Source organism: Sus scrofa, chromosome 18, assembly GCF_000003025.6.
Source record: "Sus scrofa isolate TJ Tabasco breed Duroc chromosome 18, Sscrofa11.1, whole genome shotgun sequence".
Lineage (NCBI taxonomy): Eukaryota > Metazoa > Chordata > Mammalia > Artiodactyla > Suidae > Sus > Sus scrofa.
This window is the reverse complement of record NC_010460.4, coordinates 10,831,282-10,858,249: the sequence shown is the minus strand read 5'-3', so window position 1 is coordinate 10,858,249 and position 26,968 is coordinate 10,831,282.

Sequence of the window (26,968 nt, the reverse complement as noted above, 5' to 3'; positions counted from 1 at the left end):
CCACCCCATCTCCCCACCTTACAGACCTGAGCAAACACCAACATGCTTCCCAACGGCATCCTTAGGAAGACCCTAGCCTCCCGCGCAGCGCCTGTCTGAGAAAGTTCAAGGCTGCTTGTCCTGACCCCTGCCTGACCAGAGCCCCTCCCCCGGCCACACTGCCTTAGCGCTTAGGTGTGTATCCTCCCCCTGGCCCTTTGAGATGTTTCTATTTCCATCCATCTACCCATCCGTCTATACAGCTCAGGACCTGGAGGCCATTCCTTTAAGATTTAATCATCAGGAAGGAGGGGGCCTCTGTCCCCCAGTCTCTGCAGAAGGACAGAATCCTAGCTTCGAGGACTGCCACCCAGCAGGTAGAGTTGGCCTCACTAGGCTTCATCATGACCGACTCTGTCATTTCTCAATTCCCTGACCCCACTGAGCCCCGACTCGTAACCTCCATGCTCCTTCATTCTCCCTGTAAAACGCCCACCCACCTCCGTGCAGGTGAGGTCAGCTCATACAGGGCCCTCTTCCCTATTGCAACAGTTACAGTTCTTGTTAAAATCTGTCCTTACCAGCTTGGTGTCCAGCTCTGTGCGTCTTTGACAACTGAGCACTTTGGACTATGGCATCGATCGCTTTTCTCTCTCAATGGTCTCTCTCGAGGCAGAGACTATGTCTTTAGCCTCTGATTGCTTCCACCAACCCAGAGACTGGGGTGTGCAGCAAAAATTCCACAAATGTCTGATGAGTTAGTGAAGCTGAGGAGAACCACGAATGTGGCCTGTGCAAATAACCACGGTGAAGTGGAGAGCTGTGAAAACAAAGGAGGCTCTTGGGAAAACTTGAGGTTTCGAGGCTGCGAGAAATTTAAATCACTGCTTTCATAAGTTGATAAGGATACATAATTAGGTCATTTGTGGAGAGAGTCTCTGGCAGACCTGTCCCAAAGGTGGTTCTATGATGAGGGTGAAATAATAGATAAGGGCTTGGAGTTCCCGTCGTAGTGCAGCAGAAATGAATCCGACTAGGAACCATGAGGTTGCGGGTTTGATCCCTGGCCTTGCTCAGTGGGTTAAGGATCCGGCATTGCCATGAGCTGAGGTGTAGGTCACAGACATGGCTCGGATCCTTCATTGTTGTGGCTGTGGTGTAGGCTGGCAGCTGTAGCTTCGATTTGACCCCTAGCCTGGGAACCTCCATATGCCACGGGTGTGGCCCTTAGAAGCAGAAAGAAAGAAAGAAAGAGAGAGAGAGAGAGGGAGGGAGGAAGGAATATACAAGGGCTGGACCACGTATCAAAATAGAACTTTCACCCACAATGTGTAGCAACCAATCCAGGAAGCCAACCCACCCCCCTCGGCACCAGTCCAGGAAGCCAGACAACCTCCACGGCAATCGCCCCAGAGAGTCGGGATTCGGTCAATAATTGACAGCTTCAGTTTATTTAATTAGTCAATTCTTGCCCTACTCCAACTTAGGACCAACACAGAAGCCCCCCTTTTTCACCATGAAGCTTTCCCACCTCCTGTCTGCCTTTGAGTCTCTACCAAGTGTAAATGGCGGTGGCTGACCCTTGGCAAAAACAGCTTTTGCTTCTTCTCAGTGGCATGGCCTTGATTTCTTTCCACGGGGACTATTTGTTGAACTCTTTGTTGAAACATGTGTCCCATTTTTTGTACCTTGAAGGAGATCTTTTACCTGGGAGATTCCTGTTACCAGGTCAAAATGAGGGGAACTACGGAATCAGTGTTATGGGCTGAACAGTGTGTGTCCCCCCCCCCCCCGAGTTCTAACCTCTAGTAGCTCAGAATGTGAACTTATTTGGCAATAGGGTCATCGCAGTTGTAATTAACTAAGATGAGGTCACTTTGAAATAGACCTCTGTTGGGCCTCTCATCCAAACTGTCCTTATATAAAAAGGAGATTTCAACAGACACACACACGCGCACACACACAACGTACATACGCACACATGGAGGATAACATGCGATGATGGCAGAGATCAGGGTGGTGCGTCCACAAGCCAAGGAACCCCAAAGGTGGCCAGTACCCACCAGAAGTTGGGGGGCAGTCCTGGAACAGATGCTTCCCGCATCCCATAGAGGGAACCAACCAGGCCGACACCCAGACCTCCAGCCTCCAGAACAGTGAGACAGTACATTTCCATTGCTCTTAGGCGCCCCGTTCGCAGTACTTTCTAAGAGCAGTCCTAGCAAACCTACCAGGTGTATGGGTTTGTTTGCTTTTTTGTCTTTCTTTTTAGGGCTGCACCCATGGCATATGGAGGTTCCCAGGCTAGGGGTCGAATCGGAGCTACAGCTGTCGGTCTATACCACAGCCACAGCAACACCAGATCAGAGCCACATCTGCAACCCACACCACAGCTCAGAGCAATGCCGGATCCTTAACTCGCTGAGCAAGGCCAGGGATTGAACCTGCAACCTCATGGTTCCTAGTCAGATTCATTTCCATTGCGCCACGACGGGAACTCCAGGAGTATGGGTTTTTGAAAACGGAACAGTTTCAACTTGAAACCGAGGGTAGCCTTGTGCTTGGGGTTTGCAATGTGTGGACCACAGAAGTGACCGAACGTGAACAGGTAAGCAGGATGCAGTTTCCCATGAAGCTCTGAGCCGTGGGAATGTGGAGTGATTCACCCTTGGTGACGGGAGGCCCAGGCTGCCTTCCTGCACCTGCCCATGGCCCAGCATGCTCTCCTCTCCTACACCACAGGCTACCCGTCCAAGAACAGGTCAAGAGGGTGACGAGGATACCTTGGAAGATGCAGCGACTAGAGGGGGCAGATGCCAGCCCCAGAGTCACACACATGCTATGCACAAAAGCGCCATTCCATCCAGACTTAACTATGTGGGGGTTGGGGGGGCAGGGTGAGAAATGTGGCACTTGGAGGCTCTCATGTAAGGCCTAGGGCAGCAGGAAGCTCCCTTCTAGAAAACCCCTCTAAAGAAACCACATGGCACCCATGGCTGTGCAGACACTCGGAGGAGCACGCACGCACTGTTCCTTGTTCCGGCCACACTCTGGGCTCCCTGAGCTCGATTCCCTCCCCAGCTTGATTCCCCCCAGCCGGCTCCCTGCTTCTGGCCTGACACTGTCACGCGGGATTCCATCGCCCCACTCGGAGGCCCTGGGAAAAGGAACACGGGGTGTTTGAGACGCCCACTGAGGGGACCCTGGGGTACCCATGAGAGGGAGAGCAAGTGTGGGGCTCGGGATACTGCCCACCGGGTTCTGGAAAGTTCTTCCAGTGCAGCTCATACACACTCACGCAGTTCATACACACTCAGCTCATACACACTCACGCAGTTCATACACACTCAGCTCATATACACTCACGCAGCTCACACACACTCAGTTCATACACACTCAGCTCATACACACTCAAACAGTTCATACACACTCACGCAGCTCATACACACTCAGCTCATACACACTCACACAGCTCATACACACTCAGTTCATACACACTCAGCTCATACACACGCAGCTCATACACACTCAGCTCATACACACTCACGCAGCTCATACACACTCACTCAGTTCATACACACTCAGCAGTTAATACACACTCAGTTCATACACACTCAGTTCATACACACTCACGCAGCTCATACTCACTCACTCAGTTTTCCTTGAGGAACAGGCACCTTTTAAACTTTGCATAGAGGTATCCTAAGGGCTGCCAAAACCGAAGAAAAAAGAAACGACACATAAGATGTAACCCTTGGCTTCAGTGACAGGCTGGTCTGGTACAAAACACGCTTGCTATACAGCACATGTGCAAATGCATGGTTTAAACCATACTGAAAAGAAAAGGCTACAGTTTTAAAAAAAAGAGAACTTAATTGCCAACAGTAATCCATCACAGCCAGACTGATAACGTGCTATCGTGCTATCGATGAAAGAAGCCACAGTGCAGAGGGCAACACTGTCTGACAGACTACAAATGCGGAGTCATGCAAATCCCACGTGCAGTCACGCCTCCTCCCCACTAATGCAGACAGGACCACAAATGCAACGATCATATTTCTTTTGAGACACATTCATTTCTGTCAAGAAGGAGTAAGAGCTAAATTGGTGCTATAAAAATAAGCAAATATTTCTCCATCTTCATTGGTTTGAGCACATAGCTTCTTTCTCAAATTACTGTATTATTATAAGTGATGTATGAAATACAGAGAACAATGAAATTATGCTCTGGAGGTGCTCAGATCCTTTTTTTTTTTTTTTTTTTTTTTTTTGTGTCTTAGGGCTGCACTACAATATATGGAAGTTCCCAGGCTAGGGATTGAATTGGAGCTGCAGCTGTCAGCCTACACCACAGCCATAGCAATGCCAGATCTGAGCCACATCTGTGACCTACACCACAGCTCATGGCAACACCAGATCCTTAACCCACTGAGGAAGGCCAGGGATTGAACCTGAGTCCTCATGGATACAAGTCAGGTTCATAACTGGCTGAACCACAACGGGAACTCCCTAATTATTCTTTTAAAGACTGACTCTTTTTTTTTTTTTTTTTTTTGGCTTTTCGTCGTTTAGGGCCGCACCCGGGGCATATGGAGGTTCCCAGGCTAGGGGTGGAATCTGAGCTGCAGCAGCTGGCCTACACCAGAGTGACAGCAACGCTGGATCTGAGCTTTGTCTGTGACCTACACCACAGCTCACGACAACGCCGGATCCTTAACCCACTGGGCGAGGCCAGGGATGGAACCCACAACCTCATGGTTCCCAGTCTGATTTGTTTCCACTGAGCCACGACAGGAACTCCCCTAAAAACTGACTTCTAAGTTGCCCAGCCATGCAAAGACATAGAGAAACCATCAGTGCATAGTAATAAGTGAAGGAAGCCAATCCAACAAGGCTACACATTGTTATGATTCCAACTATGTGACATTCTGGAAAAGGCAAAACTATGGAGACGGTGGAAAGACCAGTGGTTGGGGTGGGAAGGAAGGAAGAGGCTGGTCAAAGAGGATTTTTAGGGCAATAAAATGTTTTTGGATGATGCAATAATGAGGGATACACATCACATACATTTGTCAAAAACCAGAGCATGTGCACCGAGCGTGAACACAAATGGAAACCATGGACTTTGGGTGGTAAGGACATGTCACTGCAGGTTCATCAATGGTCACAAATGTACCAGTCTGGTGGGAGAGGTTAAGAGCTGGGGCGGTTGTGCGTACATATGAAGGGGCAGGAGGTATTTGGGAAATCTCTGAACCTTCCACTCAATTTTTCTGTGAACCTAAATGCTAAAAAATAAAGTCAAATTTTTTTAAAATGGATTTACATTTTTAAACTTAAAAAACATATATATTGGGAAGAATCTCAGTACCCACTCGAGAAGAGAGGGTTTTTTAACCCATCAAATTAAATAGCCTCGAGTTTAAAATCTTGAACAAAAGATTGCTAATGGAAGGATAACTTCCATATCTCATGTATGAGCACTGTATTTTATTTTATTTATTTTTTATTTATTTATTGTTTTTTGCTTTTTAGGGCCGCACCTGTGGCATATGGAAGTGCCCAGGCTAGGGGTCGAATTGGAGCTACAGCTGCCGGCCTGCACCACAGCCACAGCAACGTGGGATCCCCAACTCAGTGAGAGAGGCCAGGGATGGAACCCACATCTTCAGGGGTCCTAGTCAGGTTCATTAACCGCTGAGCCATGAAGGGAACTACCTAGCATGAGATTTTTGTGCCTGGTGTATCAAGCCCATTCTTGGGATCACTGAATAAATCAAAATTGTAAGTACTTGTTTACTCTGAAGAGAACTCCACTCATTTATTTACTTATTTGGGGAAAATGTATGATATACACCGAACGGTCGGCCCAGCCTTTCCTCATGTTACTCTTTACCCACTTTTACCCCCATTTCTCTCCTTCTGCCAAATATTATTATAAGTGTGGATATTTTGAATTTACATAGGCTAGATTTCATCCTGCTTCTGACTTTGTTCACTCTGTAATAATGTCTTTGTTTTCTATGGCCACACCTACAGCATAGGGAGGTTCCCCAGGCCAGGGATTGAACCCACACCTCCATAGCCACCCCACCCAAGCGCTGCAGTCAGATTCTTAACCCACTGTGCCACAGCAGGAACTCCTGCAGTAGTGTTTTTAGGATCGATTTATTTTATGTCCATGTGGCCAGAGCATCTAGTTGCTACACAGGATTTTATTGTGTGGGTGTCCACAGCTGACTTCCCTGCTCCCATGGGGAGGGAAGCCTAGATTGGCTCCCAGCCTCACTGCCACATCACACTGCCCCCAAAATCCTCCAGGCTCCCTTTATAGGTTGATGAATATATTCCCTTGGGCAATCCTGATAGCTGCATTAACACCGCGTCACAGGACAAACTCACTCATAATGAAACGAAGTGCCAAGGGATAACTTGCTTTTTAAATCGGCATACAGACGTTTCATTCAGTGGTATCAGAAATTAACATTGGGTAGAAGAGCTATTGAGGAGATTCTTTTGCTGCTATGCTGAACGCTCATGGGAATCTGACCCACTGCAACCAGGAAAAGCAAAAGGAAAGACCTCCGCCAAGGATTAGAATCAGTAATAAGAAGTCATTTATGGGAGACGGGATTAAGATGGCAGAATAGAAGGACTGGAGCTCAACTTCTCTCCTAAAAACAATAAAATTCACAACTAAAGACTGAGCGCTCTTCACCCAAATGGACTGGAAACCTTCAAAAAGATATCCTACTCCAGAAGAAAAAGAGGAGGACACATCAAGAGGTAGGAGGGGCGATTTCACGATATAAACAATCCCATACCTCCTGGGTGGGAACCTCCACAGACTGGAAACTAACTGTTTCACAGAGACTCACCTACAGGAGTGAGAGTTCTGAGCCACACATCAAACTCTCTCATGTCGGGATCTGGCACGGGGAGAAAGAGCCCCTGGAGCATCTGGCATTGAAGGCCAGTGGGGCTTGTGTGCAGGAGCTCCATGGGACTGGGAGAAATGGAGACCCCATTCTTAAAAGGCGCACACAGACTTTCACGTGCACTGGGTCCCAGGGCAAAGCAAAGTCTCCAAGGGAATCTGACCGCAGTTCTTGGAGGACATCCTGGGAAAACAGGGGTGAACATGGCTTGTTGTGAGGGAAGGACATTGAAAGCAAAGCTCTTGGGAATATTCATCAGCAGTGCCTTTCTCTGGTTGTGGCCATTTAGGGAAAATCTGGCCCCACCCATCAGTCAGCTGCTGAGAAGCCCCAAGGCAAACAACAACCCAGTGGGATCACAGCCCCGCCCCTCAGTAAACAGGCTACCTAAAGACCCCTCAGGCACACAGCTGCCTCTAATCCCATCCAGAGACTAAGCCCCTCCCACCAGAGGGATTAGAATTGGATCCACCTACCAGGGGGCAGGCATAAGCCCCTCCCATCAGGAAGCCTACACCAAGCCCCCATACTGACTTCAGCCACAGGAGGCAGACATCAGAAGTAAGAGAGGCTACAACCCTATTATTTGTAAGAAGTTCACCACACCAAAAACCTATAAAAATGAAAAGACAGAGGACTATAACTCAGAAGAGGGAGAAAGGAAAAACCCCAGAAAAACAGCTAAGTGAGGAGGAGATTCTTAGCCTCCAGGAAAAAGATTTTAGACTGTTGATGCTGAAGATGATGCAAGACATTGGAAATAAACCAGAGGCAAAGATGGATAACTTACAGGAAACACTGACCAAAGAGATACAAGATATAAAACTGAAACAAGAAGAGATGCAAAATACAATAACTGAAATTAAAAACTCACTAGAAGCAGCTAACAGCAGAATACAGGAGGCAGAAGAACGAATAAGCAAGGTGTAGGACAGATTAGTAGAAATTACGGATGCAGAACAGAAACGAGAAAAAAGATTGAAAACAAATGAAGAGAGTCTCAGAGAACTCTGGGACAATGTGAAATGCACCAACATCCGTTTCATAGGGGTGCCAGAAGGAGAAGAGAGAGAGAAGGAGACAGAAAAAATATTCCAAGAGATAATAGCCAAAAACTTCCCTAGCATGGGGAAGGAATCACTCACTCAAATTCAGGAAGCAAAACAAGTACCATATAAAATAAACCCAAGGAGGAACACCCCAAGACACATACTAATCAAACTGACCAAAATTAAAGACAAAGAGAAAATCTTGAAAGCAGCTAGGGAAAAGAAACAAATAACATACAAAGGAACCCCGATAAGGTTATCAGCAGATTTTTCAACAGAAACTCTGCAGGCTAGAAGGGAGTGGTATGATATACTTAACATGATGAAAGGAAAAAACCTCCAACCAAGATTACTCTACCCAGCAAGGCTCTCAGATTTGAAGGAGAAATCAAAACCTTCACAGATAAGCAAAAGCTGAGATAATTCAGCAACACTAAACCAGCCTTACAACAAATACTAAAGGAACTTCTCTAGGCAGAAAAGAACAAGAGAAGAAGGAAAGAAAAAAGAGCAGCAAAAACAAATCCAAAGTAATTAATAAAATGGCAGTAAGAACATACATATCAATAATTACCTTAAATGTGAATGGACTAAACGCCCCAACCAAAAGACATAGACTGGCTGAATGGATACAAAAACAAGACCCATATATAGCTGTCTTCAAGAGACCCACTTCACTTCTAGGGACACATACAAATTGAAAGTGAGAGGATGGAAGAAAATATGTCATGCAAATGGGGATCAAAAGAAAGCCAGAGTAGCAATACTCATATCAGACAAAATAGACTTTAAAATGAATATTTTAAGGGACAAAGAATGATATTACATAATGATCAAAGTATCAATCCAAGAAGATATAACAATTTTAAATATCTATGCACCCAACACAGGTTCACCACAATATATAAGGCAACTGCTAACAACCTTAAAAGGAGACATCGATGATAACACAATCATAGTGGGGGACTTCAACACTCCACTTACAGCAATGGACAGATCAACCAGACAGAAAATCAATAAGGAAACACAGGCCCTGAATGAAGCATTAAACCAGATGGACTTAATAGATATTTATAGGACATTTCATCCAAAAACAACAGAATACACATTCTTCTCAAGTGCACATGGAACATTCTCTAAGATTGATCATATCCTGGGCTACAAATCCAACCTCGGTAACTTTAAGAAAATCGAAATCATATCAAGCATCTTCTCCGACCACAATGCTATACAACTGGAAATCAACAACAAGAAAACAACTGCAAAAAACACAAACACGTGGAGACTAAACAACATGCTACTAAACAACCAAAGGATCACTGAAGAAATCAAAGAGGAAATTAAAAAATACCTGGCAGCAAATGACAACAAAGATGCAACACTCCAAAACCTATGGGATGCAGCAAAAACCGTTTTAAGAGGAAAGTTTATAGCAATACAAGCCCACCTCAGGAAACAAGAAAAAGCTCAAATAAACAAGATAACTTTACATCTCAAGCAGTTCGAGAGAGAATAACAGACAAGACCTGAAGTTAGTCGAAGGAAAGAAATCATAAAGATCAGAGCAGAAATCAATGAAATAGAAACAAAGAAAACCATAGAAAAGATCAATGAAATGAAAAGCTGGTTCTTTGAAAAGATCAACAAAACTGACAAAGCCCTAGTCAGACTTAGCAAGAAAAAAAGAGAGAGGACTCAAATCAATAAAATTAGAAATGAAAAAGGAGAAGTATCAACGGACATCACATAAGTACAAAGGATCATAAGAGACTACTATATGCAACTGTATGCCAATAAAATGGAAAACCTAGAATAAATGGACAAATTCTTAGAAAAGTACAATCTTCCAAGACTAAACCAAGAGGAAATAGAAAAGATGAATGGACCCATCACAAGAACTGACATTGAAACTGTGATTAAAAAACTTCCAACAAACGAAAGTCCAGGACCAGATGGCTTCACAGGCGAAGTCTATCAAACATTTAGAGAAGAGCTAACACCTTTCCTTCTGAAACTATTTCAAAAAATTGCAGAGGAAGGGATACTCCCAAACTCATTCTATGAGGCCACCATCACCCTGGTACCAAAACCAGACAAAGATTCCACAAAAAAAGAAAACTATAGGCCAATTTCACTGATGAATGTAGATGCGAAAGTCCTCAACAAAATACCAGCAAACCACATCCAACAATACATTAAAAGGATTGTACATCACGATCAAGTGGGATTTATCCCAGGGATGCAAGGGTTCTTCAATATCCGCAAATCCATCAGTGTGATACACCACATTAACAAACTGAAGAATAAAAACCATATGATCCTCTCAATAGACACAGAAAAAGCCTTTGACAAAATCCAACACCCATTTCTGATAAAAACCCTTCAGAAAGTGGGCATAACGGGAACCTACCTCAACATGATAAAGGCCATATATGGCAAACCCACAGCGAACATCCTTCTCAATGGTGAAAAACTGAAAGAATTCCCGCTGAGATCAGGAACAAGACAAGGATGTCCGCTCTCGCCACTACTCTTCAACATAGTTCTGGAAGTCCTAGCCACAGCAATCAGAGAAGTAAAAGAAATAAAAGGAATCCAAATTGGAAAGGAAGAAGTAAAGCTATCCCTATTTGCAGATGACATGATACTATACCTAGAGAATCCTAAAGACTCTACGATAAAACTGTTAGAGCTCATCCACGAATTTGGCAAAGTCGCAGGATACAAAATCAATACACAGAAATTGACTGTGTTTCTATATATTAACAATGAGAAAGCTGAAAAGGAAATTAGGGAAACAATCCCATTTACCATCCCATCCAAAAGAATAAAATACCTAGGAGTAAACCTACCTAAAGAAACAAAAGACCTATACTCTGAAAACTACAAGCCACTGATGAAAGAAATCAAAGATGACACAAACAGATGGAAAGACGTACCATGCTCGTGGATTGGAAGAGTTAATATTATCAAAATGACTATACTACCTAAGGCAATCTACAGATTCAATGCAATCTCTATCAAATCACCAAGGACATTTTTCACAGAACTCAAACGAAATATTTTAAAGTTTGTTTGGAAGCAGAAAAGACCCAGAATAGCCAAAGACATCCTGAAAAAGAAAACTAATAATAAAAAAAATAAAATAAAATAAAATAAAATAAAATAAAAAAGAAAAGAAAACTGGAGCTGGAGGCATCAGGCTCCTGGACTTCAGACTATACTACAAAGCAACAGTCATCAAAAACGCATGGTACTGGCACAAAGACAGAAATATATACTGGAACAGGATAGAAAGCCCAGAATTAAACCCACACACCTACAGCCGACTAATCTATGACAAAGGAGGCAAGAATATACAATGGAGAAAGGACAGCTTGTTCAATAAGTGGTGCTGGGAAAACTGGACAGCCACATGGAAAAGAATGAAATTAGAACACTCCCTGACACCATACACAAAAATCAACTCCAAATGGATTAAAGACCTAGATAGAAGACCAGACGCTGTCAAACTCCTAGAGGAAAACATAGGCCAAACACTCTCTGACATAAACGACAGCAACGTCTTCTCAGAGTATTGACAGTAAAAACAAAAATAAACAAATGGGATCTAATCAAACTTCAAAGTTTCTGCACAGCAAAGGAAACCCTAAACAACACAAAAAGACAACCCACAGAATGGGAGAAAATCTTTGCAAGTGAATCGACTGACAAGGGATTCCTCTCCAAAATTTATAAACACCTTCTGTAGCTCCATACCAAAAAAACAAACAACCCCATCCAAAAATGGGCAGATGATCTAAAGACAGTTCTCCAAAGAAGACATACAGATGGCCAAGAAACACATGAAAAGATGTTCAACATCACTCATTATTAGAGACATGCAAATCAAAACCACTGTGAGGTACCACCTTACACCAGCCAGAATGGCCATCCCAAAGTCTACAAACAAGAAGTGCTGGAGAGGGTGTGGAGAAAAAGGAACCCTAGTACACTGTTGGTGGGATTGTCAATTGGTGCAACCACTGTGGAAAGCAGTATGGACATGCCTCAGAAAACTAAACATAGAACTACCATTGGATCCAGCAATCCCACTCCTGGGCATCTACCCAGAGAAAACCGCGACTCACAGAGACACATGTACTCCGATGTTCATTGCAGCACTATTTACAATAGCCAAGACATGGAAACAACTGAATGTCCATAGACAGAGGAGTGGGTCCAGAAGATGTGGTACATACACACAATGGAATATTACTCAGCCATCAAAAAGAACGAAATACCAGCATTTTTTGCAACATGGATGGACCTAGAAACTATCATGCTAAGTGAAGTCAGCCATACAATGAGACACCAACATCCAATGCTTTCACTGACATGTGGAATCTGAAAAAAGGACAGACTGAACTTCTTTGCAGAACAGATGCTGACTCACAGACATTGAAAAACTTATGGTCTCCGGAGGAGACAGTTTGGGGGTGGGGGGATGTGCCTGGGCTGTGGGATGGAAATCCTGTGAAATCAGATTGCTATGATCATTATACAACTACGGATGTGATAAATTCATTTGAGTAATACAAAATTTTTTTAAAAAAGAAATTAACATTGACTTTTTGTTGTTTCTTTCTAGTTCCCCGTTCCGGGAGAGGCGTCTGTCATACCCATGTCTCATCCAACACCAGTATGCACAGCATTCCCAGTCTTAGATACTGAATTCAATTTATTGAATTCAATTTTCTCCCAGGTCTAAAAACAGTATTGCTATTGATTTGTCTCAGAGTTAGCAAACATTGTCTCAATGTTTTTTTAAAGGTCAGCCATGAATGAAATTCTAGGCAGCTGTGCATTTTAGCTGAATTAAAAAATAAAACGTACTGCCCTGTTACTATATTCCTGGCTCCAGAGCAGAATTCTCCCGCCTTCAGATATGCCAAGATTTTGCCAGGATTGGGGACCTGGGGAGAAACTGTTTGATTCAAAAGAGCAAATCTGATGGATCTTTTTGGAACTATGATGGGACCTCAGTGTGTTTTTCCCGGAAATGAACCAAAATGCAGCTTCAACAGGTCAGTTCTCAAAGTCTGTCCTCGCAGTAAGAACAACAGAGTGGACCAGGGACTGGATGACAGCTGTGTTCCTTGCTCAGAGGGTGTGAAAACCTCAGACATTGTGACCTACGAAGCTTATATTAAAGCTATTTCAGACCACTGTTATTCTGTCAAACACTGGAAAGTAAATGCCAGGGATGCAGGGGTTTCTAATAATTTAAAAATCATTTTTAATATTTTAAATAATTTTTCAGGCACTCCCATTGTGGCTCAGTGGGTTAAGACCCAGACTAGTATCCGAGAGGACGTGGGTTCGATCCCTGGCCTCGCTCAGTAGGCAGAGGATCCCAAGTTGCCATGAGCTGCAGTGTAGGTCACAGATGAGGCTCAGATCTGGTGTTGCTGTGGCTTGGGTGTAGGCTGGCAGCTCCGATTTGACCCCTAGCCTGGGAACTTCCATATGCTGCTGGTGCAGCCCTAAAAAGAGAAAATAATTTTTGCAGACTTGATATATGACTGCAAGTGTAAAATTTTCCAGGAGACAAATGGAACCTCCCAGAGGCCACAGCATCTCCAATTTGCACTCAGAGATGTGGATAAAGCCACATGGAAGGCAGCCAGCTTAACAGGAGCAAACCAACCTGTCGCCCCTAGCTTCTCAAGCCCATTCCCTTTGCAAAACCCTGGGCTGGGGGTGGGGTGGGGGCTGGCGAGGGGCCAAGTAGATAAGCTCTGTGCAAGGCAAGGAAGTCGCCTGTAAGACAAGTCAGATCCATGACGCTCTGAGGATGACAATGTTTTTATCTTTTTTCAGCTTCCCTGAGGTGTGATGGACAAAAATTGTGTGTTTAAAGTGTACCATGTGATAACAGTAAAAAAATGTTTTGCCCAGAGACATTTAGTGTAACTTGAATGTTATCTACATAAATTATTTTTATGTGCATCTGTGGGTTTCAGTGAAATCCAAGCAGATGCCATGAGTTGATCAAAGTCACATGGGTCTAAGGAGCTCAGCTCGGATTAAAAACATTAATAATAATAAATCGGATCCTTTCCAGGCTTGGAATGCTCTGCATTAAAACCTCCTCAATAAGACTGCCTGGGATACTGGGTCAATGTAGTGAGACACAGAATCGGAGTTGGAAGGGATCTTAGAGGCCAGTATATTCCATTTCCCTCCCTCTCTCTCTCTCACACACACACACATACACACACACACACACACACACTTAGCTACGCCTTGAGAAAGATGACCTGGCTTCGCTTGGTGACTTCTAGGAAATGATGTTCATTACACTATGAAAAAGCCTCTTAAAATTCATATGGATTGAGGAGTTTCCTAAATGGCTCAGCAGGTAACGAACCTGACTAGGATCTATGAGGACATGGGTTCAATCCCTGGCCTCACTCAGTGGGTTAAGGATTCAGCAATGCCATGAGCTGTGGTGTAGGTCACAGATGCGGCTTGGATCCCTTGTTGCTGTGGCTGTGGTGTAGGCCGGCATCTACAGCTCCAATTGGACCCCTAGCCTGGGAACCTCCATAGGCCTAAAAAGACAAAAAAAAAAAAAAAAAAAAAAAAGTGACCCAGAGAATAGATATTGACTCGGGACATCTGAAAAATAATTGATAACATGACAAGACTTTTTACATCCATTCAGACCACGCACCTCAGGAATTTCACTGCTAGGAATTTTTTCTAAGGAAATAATCTGAAAATTAGACAATTTACACACAAAAATATTTAGCACACTGTTATTTCACAAGAGTAAAACATTAGAAACAACCAAGTGCTTAACATTGGGAGATGGCTGAATGGTGGTAGGTCCACAGAAAGCACCATTATGCACAAAAAACATGAGCCGCTTTGGTCACGGGAGGATATACAGCCAGACTGCAGGGCGGAACACGTGCCTCACCCCACCAGGCTGACACCCTGGTCTCCAAGCCTCCAGACTTTCCAAATTCAGGCCATGTTATGAAAGAACCAGAAATTCTTTGTCGAAGTATGAAAGGAAACAGGAATGCCAGCCACAAACCTTTACAAAGAAACCAACGCCATCACGTTGCTAAAGGAAAAGATGTGTTTCGTAAAGAAATTAACTCAGACGCACGGAGGCTAGAGGGTAAATAATGAATTGCACGAGAATGTGGGGGGGGGGTTATGTCTACTTAGACATAGAATGATGGATAAAAACAGATTTTTTTTTTTTTTTTTTTTTTTTTTGTTGTTGTTGTTGTTGTTATTATTGTTTTTTTGGCCGCTCCGTGCATATGGAGTTCCCAGGCTAGGGTCGAATCAGAGCTGTAGCCACGGCCTACGCCAGAGCCACAGCAACGCGGGATCCGAGCCGCGTCTGCAACTACACACAGCTCACGGCAACGCCGGATCGTTAACCCACTGAGCAAGGCAGGACCGAACCCGCAACCTCATGGTTCCTAGTCGGATTTGTTAACCACTGCGCCACACGGAACTCCAAAAACAGATTTTAGTGACATGAGAAAATGTTTATGACAGTGCTCAAGAAAGAAAACGGGACAGAAGACGGTACCTAGAGTCTATGCCCCTCAGCTCGGTAAAATAAGCAGCGTAGGGAGGAAGTTCTCATTGTGGCTCAGTAATGAGCCTGACTAGTATCCATGAGAATGTGGGTTCAATCCCTGGCCTGCTCAGTGGGTTCAAGGACCCCACTGTAGCTCCGATTTGACCCCTAGCCAGGGAACTTCCATATGCCACAGGTGCAGCCTTAAAAAAACAAACAAACAAACAAACAAACAAAAAAACAAACAAAAAAAGAGGCACAGGGAAAAGCCTGAAAGGAATTCTACCCAAATGTTGCGAGCTGTTTGAAAAAGCTGTATAGTGACGGCAAGCAACACTATATACGTGAACACGTATGTCTGGGTGGCACGTGTGTTTGTACTTAGTTGTGAATTGACCGCCACCATGCCTTGCAGCTTCCATGTAAAGAGCTTGAAACTTTGTTAGAAGGAATTTTTGCCACCTGTGAAGCAGCGTATCGTTATCTGCAAGTGGACTTGGATTAGTCATAAACATATGTTGCAAACTCTAGGGCAACTGCCTTCAAAAAAAAAAATGAAAACAGAAGTAAAATTGATAGGTTAAGAGAGGAGAGAAACAGACTGATATAAAATATTCATAAAACTAGAAGGCAATAAAAGAGTGGAAGATGAAAAACAGACATCAAGAGCAAGAATGAAAACAGTAACAAGCACGGCAAACATGTGCTGAATCACTTTATGTATTTATTATTTTTGACTTTTTGTCTTTTTAGGGCCACACCCGCGGCATATGGAGGTTCCCAGAGTAGGGATCTAATCGGAGCTACGGCTGCTGGCCTACACCCCCGCCACAGCAATGCCAGATCTGAGTCACATCTGCAACCTACACCGCAGCTCACAGCAACACGGGATCCTTAACCCACTGAGCAAGGCCAGGGATCGAACCCTCGTCTTCATGGATACTAGTTGGATTCATTAACCACTGAGCCATGATGGGAACTCCCCAGAATCACTTTAAAGGAGAATGGTCTAAATAAATCAAAGAAAAGACTATCGGAATAAACAGAAATAAAAAACAAGACCAACTATATGTTTCTATAAGAAACCCACTTTAAATACAAAGACGTAGATTAAATGCAAAGAGATGGCAAAAGATACACCATGCTCGAGCAAATCAAAAGAAAGCTGGTGCAGTTATATTCATTTTAGACAGTGCAGAATGCAGAGAAGGAAATTTATCAGGGAAAAAGAACAGCATTATAAAATGATAAAGGGGCCAATTTTCCAAGACAGTATTGCAATCCTTAATGGATATACTCTTAACAACAGGGCAATAAAATATGTGAGGCAAAAACTGATAGAACTGCAGGAGAAACAGATGAATCCCCTGTTATCGCTGGAGACTTCAACACCCCGCCATCCGTAACTGACAAAGCCAGCAGGCAGGAAATGAGGTAAGGACACAGCGGAAGAGAAGGGCACCATCCACCAATGGAATTTAATTGACATTTACAGATGCCTCCATCCAACCACAGCAGACCACACATCCTTCTCAAACTCCCGTGGAAGATGCGCCAAGACAGGCCGTATTCTGGGCCATCCCAAATTAAGAGAAGAACTACCCCTGTGTCGCGCAGTCCTTCTGTTAGCTCAACTAACAGATTCTATTGCTATGACTCTATCTTTCCAGCCAGGGAAAATAAAGCAGAATTCGTCTTTACACAAGCACAAAATTAGACCATTTCCTATGAAACAGTGTTCTTGCTGCCTAAGCTAATAAATGTAAAGAAATGGTAACAAGGTCACTTGAAATTAATTTTCCTCCACAGCAGAAAGGCTGTTTTTGCATCTCTACGGACTGACCTGAATCCGGGCTGTGTGGGTTTTCCCTCCTTACGCCACAGGACAAGGGCCCTGCTCCTCTGAACATCTATTTCCCCATCACCCTCTGAATCCCAGCCTCTCACTTACTTCTGTCTTTACTCCATGTTTCTTCATTTCTTCCTTGAATGACACGGTTTCCGCTCCTGACATTCTGGCTCCCTTTTCCCCAGTCTCTCCATCTAGTTCATAAGCATTGCTCTCAAACTGGGGCACCTATCTTCTTCAAAGAACCAGCCTGGGAGATAGAAATTCTTAGAGGGCAATATATTTCTATTTATAATGCCTACGTCTGGGTTGTTCCCCAACATCCTCAGTGTTCCCAATGATCCGTAACACATCAATCAGATCTTTTTCTAGGTCCTGTCAGACCATGTCCCCTTTATCACATATGCATATTATAGAGTCTCCAAATCTACAAGTAGGACTTTAAATTTAGTAGGAATAAATGAAACTTTGTTGATGCCTCTTGCTTGTGTTGTAGCCTGACAATATCATTTGTGATTTTGATTGCCACGCATCACAATACCACCCTTCCACATTCTGAGACGTATCAAATTCAGTCTCTCTGCACCCACTGATTCGAAGAGCACACTCACCCTAACTCCTGAGGTCCAGGGAGGGGCCAGTAACCTCCAGAAGATAGAAACCTCAATTATCCAGAAAGGGGTTGCGGCAAGGTTACGGGCCATGAGAACTTGTCACGGGCCAAAGCCCGCTTTTGACCCTCCAGAAGGAGTTGAGATGCTTCTGTTGGCCCATCCATCAAGAAGTGGGGTGGAGAAGGTGAGCAGCCAGGGCAGGAAATGCATTATGGGGATTTGATGTGTAGGCCTAATTAGCCAGTGAAGGGAAAGACATCAAGGTGAGAGTTCCCCTTGTGGCTCAGTGGTAATGAACCCGACTAGTATCCATGAGGACGCAGGTTTGAGCCCTGATCTTGCTCAGTAGGTTAAGGATCCGACATTGCTGTGATCTGTGGTGTAGGTTGTAAAAGTGCCTTGGATCTGGCATTGCAGTGGCTGTGGTGTAGGCTGGCAGCTGCAGCTTTAATTCGATCCCTAGCCTGGGAACTCCCATATGCTGCTGCAGGTGCAGCCCTAAAAAGACCAAAAAAGAAAGAAAGAAAGAAAGAAAGAAAGACATTAAGGCAGACACTTTTCTCAAGGGTCTCCCCTCAAGGCAGTCTGTGGGCAGACACATTTAAGTTACCTGCATTAAAGCCAAAGTCTGGAAACTCTACTTAAAAGAGAAACATGCACCCACACGTTCATTGCAGCTCTATTCACAATAGCCAGGACATGGAAACAACCCAAATGTCCATCAACAGATGACTGGATTCAGAAGATGTGGTATATATACACAATGGAATACTACTCAGCCATAAAAAATGACATAATGCCATTTGCAGCAACATGGATGGAACCAGAGACTCTCATCCTGAGTGAAATGAGCCAGAAAGACAAAGACAAATACCATATGATATCACTTATAACTGGAATCTAATATCCAGCACAAATGAACATCTCCTCAGAAAAGAAAATCATGGACTTGGAGAAGAGACTTGTGGCTGCCTGACGGGTCAGGGAGGGAGTGGGAGGGATCAGGAGCTTGGGCTTATCAGACACAACTTGGAATAGATTACAAGGAGATCCTGCTGAGCAGCATTGAGAACTATGTCTAGATACTACTCATATTGCAACAGAACAAAGGGTGGGGGAAAAAAGTAAGGATAACTTGATCCCCTTGCTGTACAGTGAGAAAAAATTAAAAAAAAAAAAAAAAAAAGCCAAAGTCTGGAAATGGAATCTCACTTTCTGGACCTGCTCTCTCTATCCATGAAGTCCTCTATTCCAGCTACGAGCATCCCTCAGGGGAGGGTCCCTGCAAAATTCCATGACCTGTGTCAAGAGGTCAATCAGGCAGTACCCGCCCCCCCGCAATGGAGCAGAGAATTAGGCACGAAGAGGTGGGGTTCTCAAGGTCATGGCACCACTTTCCTCCAGTAGCTGAAGATTCCCAGGCACCCTCCCTGTCCCCCCCCCCAACGGCTTTCTTTCCAGATTACATCCTGTATCAGTTCTAATCCTTTTGCCCTCCTCCTGACCTTCCCCCGCCCCTGTATACTCTGGAATCTAAGTCAACAGCTTATGATAAAATCAATTCGAAAGTGCATCATCCTGATCAGTCCCGTCACGTCACAAGATTAAATCGGTTGAGATTCTTTATTTTAAAAATTTTTTATTAAAATTTTGATTGCAGTATCTAATGGTGAAATTATAGTGGCGTTTATTTCCTTTTTCGTTAATGCGCATCTTGGCCAAAAAAAGTAAAAAAAAAAAAAAGTTGATGGTTAATAGACTAGCTATTAGTAATATGATGTTCTTTTTTTTTTTTTTGTCTTTTTTTTTGCTATTTCTTGGGCCGCTCCCGTGGCATATGGAGGTTTGGTTTTTGTTTGTTTGTTTGTTTGTTTTTCTTTTTAGGACCACACCTGCAGCATATGGACGTTCCCAGGCTAGGGGTCAAATTGGAGCTGTACCTGCTGGCCTACACCACAGCCACAGCAATGCAGGATCCTTAACCAGTGAGGCCAGGGATTGAACCTGTGTCCTCAAGGATCCTAGACAGATTTGTTATTGCTGAGCCATGACAGCAACTCCTACTTACATCTTTAAAAGACAAACAAACAAACGAACTTTACTCCTAATTGTGTATCAGATTTGTCTTGCAAGGAATCCAAACAGAACAGGGTCAGGGAAACGTAAGTGTCTAAACACATAACAGTCCTTGGGCTTCAAATCTGAGCAGTTATTTCTCTCTCTTGTAACTTTACGAATTTCTAAAGGGTATAACTACTTCTGAATTCTGCTAAAAATAGAACATCCCTGCTGCTCTTCAAAAGCAGTCACAGTGCTGAACTACTCTGGGGAGGAAAGACCCACATTCATTTGTACTGAAAGTGAGGCAATTCCATTTTAGTTTTTAAGCCATTCTTCTCTTAACTCTTTGTACTAATGTTTTCTTGAGAAGAATCTCAGCATTATAAAATGAATGAAATGAAAGAAACCACTGATTTGGGAGTTTTTGTCGTGGCTCAGCAGTAACACACCCAACTAGTATCCATAAGGATGCAGGTTTGAGCCCCGACCTCGTTCAGTGGGTTGAGGATCTGGTGTTGCCGTGAGCTGTGGCGTAAGTCGCAGATGCGGCTCTGATCTGGCGTTGCTGTGGCTGTGGTGTAGGCCAGCCCCTGTAGCTCTGATTCGACCCCTATCCTGGGAACATGCATATGCCAGGAGTACAGCCCTAAAAAACAAAAAAAGAAAAAAGAAATCACTAATTTGAGGTATATCATCACATCACAGAATCAAAATCGAAATACCACACTAACTGGTATTTCCCAGGTACTGACATAACCATCCATGTCCCACGGTCTCTAAAAGCAACTTGACCAAAGGAGTCTGAGATACATTCCACTACACGCTTCTGTAAAGCTATCTTTTGGCACAAGTACAACAAAGAGTAGTTTCACTACATAAATATGGATTACCTAGACTTGTGTCTGTAATTTTGCCAGACTCTCTACACACACACACACACACACACACACACACACACACACACACCACCTCTATTTATTCCTCCAGGAGGGAGTAGCCAGAAAAGCGAGGGAGACCTTTGGAGGCAGAAAGGCACTAGATAAACAGCACACGGTGCAACAACAATTAAATCGTTTCATTAACTCGCTAACCCAGGCACTGGACCAAAGGCTTTCTCTTCTTGTCATTGTTTCTTATTTGCTTTTTACCTTAAGCTGTCTTGGCAGGTGCAACGTGGAAGAGGAGAAAGAGGGACAAGAAACGCCAATTACAGTTTAGCGCATATTCACGTCAATGCAGCGGTCAGACGCTGAGGGTGGGACCAGCCTGGGTCTCGGCTCCTTCTCCCAACTCCTTGTTCTTCTACCGTTTCGAACCTTTCTACCTTCAGAGCATATGCTATCTCTGAAGGAAATGAGGTGTACCCGTCAATCTACAGGTTTCGTTTTGAACCTAAAGTATATTAAAACATAATCGAAAGCTCAGCCACGACAAGGAAAGAAATAATGGCATCTGCAGCAACACCTAAGAACCTAGAAACGATCATGCTGAGTGACAGGGGTCAGACAGTGAGACACCGACGTCCTATGCTCCCACTTACATGTGGAATCTAAAAAAAGGACACAATGAACTTCTTTGCAGAGCAGATACTGACTCACAGACTTGGAAAAATGTATGGTTCCCAAAGGAGACAGGTTTGGGGGGTGAGGGGATGAGCTGGAGGTTTGGATGGAAGTGCTATCAAACTGGGTTGTGATGATCACTGTACAACTAAAATGCAGTAAAATTCATTGAGTTGAAAAGACATAATATAAAGACATACTAAAACTACTATAGTTATTTCTTCAGCTACATCTAAAATACTAGAGAGTATCTGGTCATTGTGTGTAAATACGTATGTTTTTAAACCCCTTTATTCTTCTCTCAAGGATTATTTTTCGGTTTTGTTAAATGTGCTTAAATTTTCCTGTAATCCGTTCTCCTCCTGTTTACCAGGTTTTTTTGGCCACTCCCCAGCATATGGCGCTCCTGGGCCAGGGTTCAGATGCAAGCCACAGCTGTGACCCATGCCACAGCCGGGTCAAAGCTGGATCCCTAACCCACTGTGCTGGGCCAGGGATTGAACTTGTGTCCCAGGGCTCCAGAGACACCACCAACCCTGTTGTGCCACAGGGGGAACTCTTATTTGTTCAACCTCTTTATTTTATTTTTCTGTCTTTTTGCCATTTCTTGGGCCACTCCCTCGGCATATGGAGGTTCCCAGGCCAGGGTCAAATTGGAGCTGTAGCTGCCAGCCTACACCAGAGCCACAGCAACGCAAGATCCGAGCCAAGTCCGCAACCTACACCACAGCTCACAGCAACGCCAGGTCCTTAACCCACTGGGCGAGGCCAGGGATCAAACTCGCAACCTCATCGTTCCTAGTCGGATTCGTTAACCACTGAGCCACAATGGGAACTCCTGTTCAACCTCTTTAAACAGCTGAAACATTTTCTTTCAGGTTTCTTCAGGGGCCTAATTTTCTCTAATGTTTAGGTTCAAATTCTGCTTTTGGTTGAGCCTGAGAACTCTCCTTCATAAAGGCTTATTTTCTGTCAAGATCTGCAATTGTTGTTTTTTGGCCACACCTACAGCACGTTCAAGTTCCCAGGCCAGGCATCGAACCTGTGCTGCAGCAGCAACCCAGGCCACTGCAGACAACGCCAGACTCTTAACTTGCTGCACCACAGGACAACTGAAACTTGCAGCTACTAACGGTGGTTTCTATGTCAGCAGGAATTGGCTGCCTTGAGAAGAATAGCAGGTCCTGGATGCCCAGAGCAGGCTGTATCAGTCTCTGCAGGGGCCTACAGGCTTTATTTCTACCCAATTTGTTAAATTTTCAATTAATTTTAGATTGAGAGGAAAAACTGCAAAAATAATGTGTTTCTGTGCACCTTCTATGCAGCTCCCCCTAAGAAAACCAAAAGCTTTGCACAATACAACTAACTAAGCTAGAGACGTTATTTGGATTTCACCTTTTTTTTTTTTTCCACTGATAACCTTTTTTTTGGTGTTGCTCTTGTTCCAGAATCCTGTCCAGGCTTCATTTCATTCCTTTGTCGTGCTCCCCTGCGTTTCATAGCTCCTTTTGCTTTTCTCAGGTTCAAGGGTTTTTTTTTTTTTAATTTTCTTTTTTTTTTTTTTTTTTTGTCTTTTTGTGTTGTTGTTGTTGTTGTTGCTATTTCTTGGGCCGTTCCCGCGGCATATGGAGGTTCCCAGGCTAGGGGTTGAATTGGAGCTGTAGCCACCGGCCTACGCCAGAGCCACAGCAACGCGGGATCCGAGCCGCGTCTGCAACCTACACCACAGCTCACAGCAACGCCGGATCCTTAACCCACTGAGCAAGGGCAGGGATCGAACCCGCAACCTCATGGTTCCTAGTCGGATTCGTTAACCACTGCGCCACGACGGGAGCTCCTTTTTTTTTTAATTTTCTTGAGTTTCATCAACAACTCCAGGTTCGTCCTATTACCTTTCAAGACGGTACAGATGTCGCTCTTCCCAGAGATCTTTCCAGCTGTAGTCCTAATCATTTAATTCCAAAATGAATCTGCCCTTAGTGGAAGCCTCAGTGTTAATTAGCGGGAAATGGAAAAGCAGAACAGCGAGTAGAAGGGAGGGCACCGACCAATGTGAGTGACCGCAGTGCTGCAAATCCCACACACGCAAAAGACCACTTTCAACTTAATTCCTGGGACAATCGAAGGACGAGGTGTTCTCATGAGAAACACCCAAGTCCGAGAACAAAAACTCTCTCATTCAACATGCACATTTTACAAATGAGAGAAAGAGCACGGGTGCAAAGGAAATAAACAAAATATCACTTGACATCAATTCAGAGCATTTATTGACATTTCCATTTAAAACGCTAGGAAAGCTGTATAAATTGTAAACATGGAAACCAAACACTTGGATAAATTATCTCAAAAACTCTACAGCACATTAGAAAACAGTGCAGCTAATTGAAGGGTAGAAACATAACCGACAAAGAGAAGGGAGGGTTCGCTTACTACATCATATACCCATACTGAAATTTAAGGGCCCGTCTGAGACCAGCAAACCATGATTGTCAAGTTCAAGTTGCAGGATTGAGGCCAAGAGCAGCCTCAATTTACTCTGCATTTCGTACATTAACACACATAACCTAGGAACAAGAGTGCAGGGAGAGTCAGAAGAACATGGACCGTGACAAGTCGGAGGAAACAAGGGGCCGCTCCCAGAGCGGCTAAGCAGCCTTTCGTGCAAGGGTGAGGCTCGCCCCATCTCCACGCTCCCTAGATGATGCCCCGGAGGCAGCAACACTGAGCTCCTGCTGTCCTTTTCTGAAACGAGCCCTCCACTGCTTAGAGCAACTGAGCCCACTGCTGGAGCCTCTGTTCCCCGAGTGCCTTCTCCCTGCCCCCCATCTGCGGGAGGAACAGCGCAGGGAGCCTGGCTAGGACCTGGCCCTGTTCTAGTCCCACCTTGTACACTTAGGGAGTCAAGCTGTGAAGTGTGAAGTCCGGTGGGCATGAGAAAGGGCTGTTCGCGCTGCTGCAAGTCCTCCAGGAAGAGGTCGTGGAATCGGGGACCTCGAGACCCAAATCACTGCCATTTTTCCCTCTGTCCTTTCTACTTATCCCTTTCTAATTTTTTTTTTCTTTCTTGTCTTTTTAGGGTCGCACCTGCGGCACATGGAGGGTCCCAGGCTAGGGGTCAAATCAGAGCTGTAGCTGCTGGCCTGTGCCACAGCCACAGCAACACCCAACCCAAGCCGAGTCCGCAACCTGCACCACAGCTCAGGGCAACGCCGGACCCTTAACCCGCTAAGCGAGGCCAGGGATGGAACCCGCGTCCTCATGGATGTTAGGTTCATTTCACTGAGCCACAACGGGAACTCCATGCTTATCTCCTCTTTCTTTAAACGTGAAGTGGCCCCAGAGCAGAAAAACTCAGAGGAAGGAGGAAAAGCGAAGAGGCTGCACGAGTGTCTACCCTGTGGGAAAGTCATCGGGGCGGACGTGCCTCAGACGGAGACATTCCGCCTTCGTTCACCTGCTCGCGGGTTCCCAACTCTGTCTCATGTTTCCAAGGCATGTGATATTCTTCTCCTGAATGCCAATGCTGCTGCGTGTTGAGAGCCACTGTCAAGTGCACTGATCCACACACAGCAGGGGATGAGGATCGTACCGTGAGGTTTCGGTTTTCAAGTCTCTTTCATGCTCAGAGAAAGGAGTCCTGGTTTAAACACTGAAAATCACCTCCAAAGACATCAAAACCCACCCAACAGGCACACACCTCTTGTTCACTAGGTAACAAACGTCAGCCTCGTGTGGGGTATGAGTGTACTACCGCAGGTGTGCACACCATCCCCACTCACCTGTTGTAAGAATGTCTGTTACGGTGCTGGGTTACACGTAAAAACGAAGTTCAGGTTACCGTCCCATAAAAACGTGTTTTGTGTTCAAATGGCCTACGTGCAGGTGCAGAAGTGAACTTCCTCAAGCTCCTGCCTGAGGCAAAGGGGGACAAATGGACACGGGCTTTGAGGACTTGCTCTGGAGGTAGAAATGAAATCATCGGCTAAAACATCCACCGTGAAAGCGGCTGCGATACCGGAGCCCCTCCCCACCCCCCACCCCTGAACCCGAACCAGCTTCCAACCGACAAATTCATTCGTGTCTAGGACTCTCACATGAAAAAGGATAGAGAAATGTATTTAATGATTAACTCCTGAAATACTGCAAATGCAAATCAGTGTCCACGGGACTGGTTTGGTCACTGGAACACTAAGAATTGCACGAACGCAGTACATACCGACCCTGTACACAGTTCAACAGGAGGCTCATAAAGCACAGAATTACCTGCTTGGGCCCACAGCCTCCAGGCGTCCCTTCACCTGTGCTCTGCGTCACAGGCCTTGTGCCCTGAAAAATCTGGTTGGCAAAAACCGGCTTCGTCTGCTGCTCAAAAGCCACATACCACCGCCACGCAAACACGCGCTGAAATCCAATACAATTTGGAGGAAAACGTATAGGTAGCTGTAAAGAAGTCAAATGTATTTATTTATAACCCACTATGCTCCACAAAGGATTCAATGTAGCCGAATGGCTGAGCCCCAAGATCTGCTCCAAAGCAGCGGAGCTCGGGGGAAGTCTCACTGTTTTCACACGTGACATCGGTCCTCCCGGGGTTCCGGGTACGCGCCCCTCCCCTCCAGAATCCATCTCCTCCGCTGCAGACCTTCCTCCCAGGTCTGGTCATTTTCTCCCTGTAGGCTGCGACTGTATCTGTCCTCAAGGCATCACTCCCTCCTTTTATAAAACTCCCTCCATGGTGCACACGGGATCTTGTCTCCATAGCGTAGCCAATCAGGATCAAGGTTATTTTCAATGGCAGCTTCACCCATTTTCCACATCCTTCTCCAGGCCCTCTCCAGGCCTGCTTCAGCTCTTCTCACACCATCTCATCATGCACCTGGGAAGCGCCCGTCGTCGTTGTCATGGTTGTCGTCCTTAAAGTCAATTCTCACACTGGCTTCTTTCCACGATCCCGATGTTTCCAAATGTGCAACCTCCATTTCTCCTCCTGAGCACCTGATGCACTGATGCACAGTCAGCATATTCTACGAAGTTTACAACGCGTTATTTTTCCTTCCATCTTTTATACCCGTCCGTGTTGTCTGATTCAGATTCTAAGATCTCAGAAGGCAGGGCTCAGGCTGGTGCCAGAAACAGCGGAAAATCAGGAGCAGAAAGATGCATAATAAATACCATTTGAAACGTAATGATGAAGGAAGTGAATTTAAAGCAAAACAGGAGGAGGAAGCGGAGTCACACGGGGCCTCTAGGTTTGCTCTGATGTTATTCTCCATTTTCACAGTGCTGTGTGCTCCCTCCTCAAGGGACATTTGCACACGTGACCAC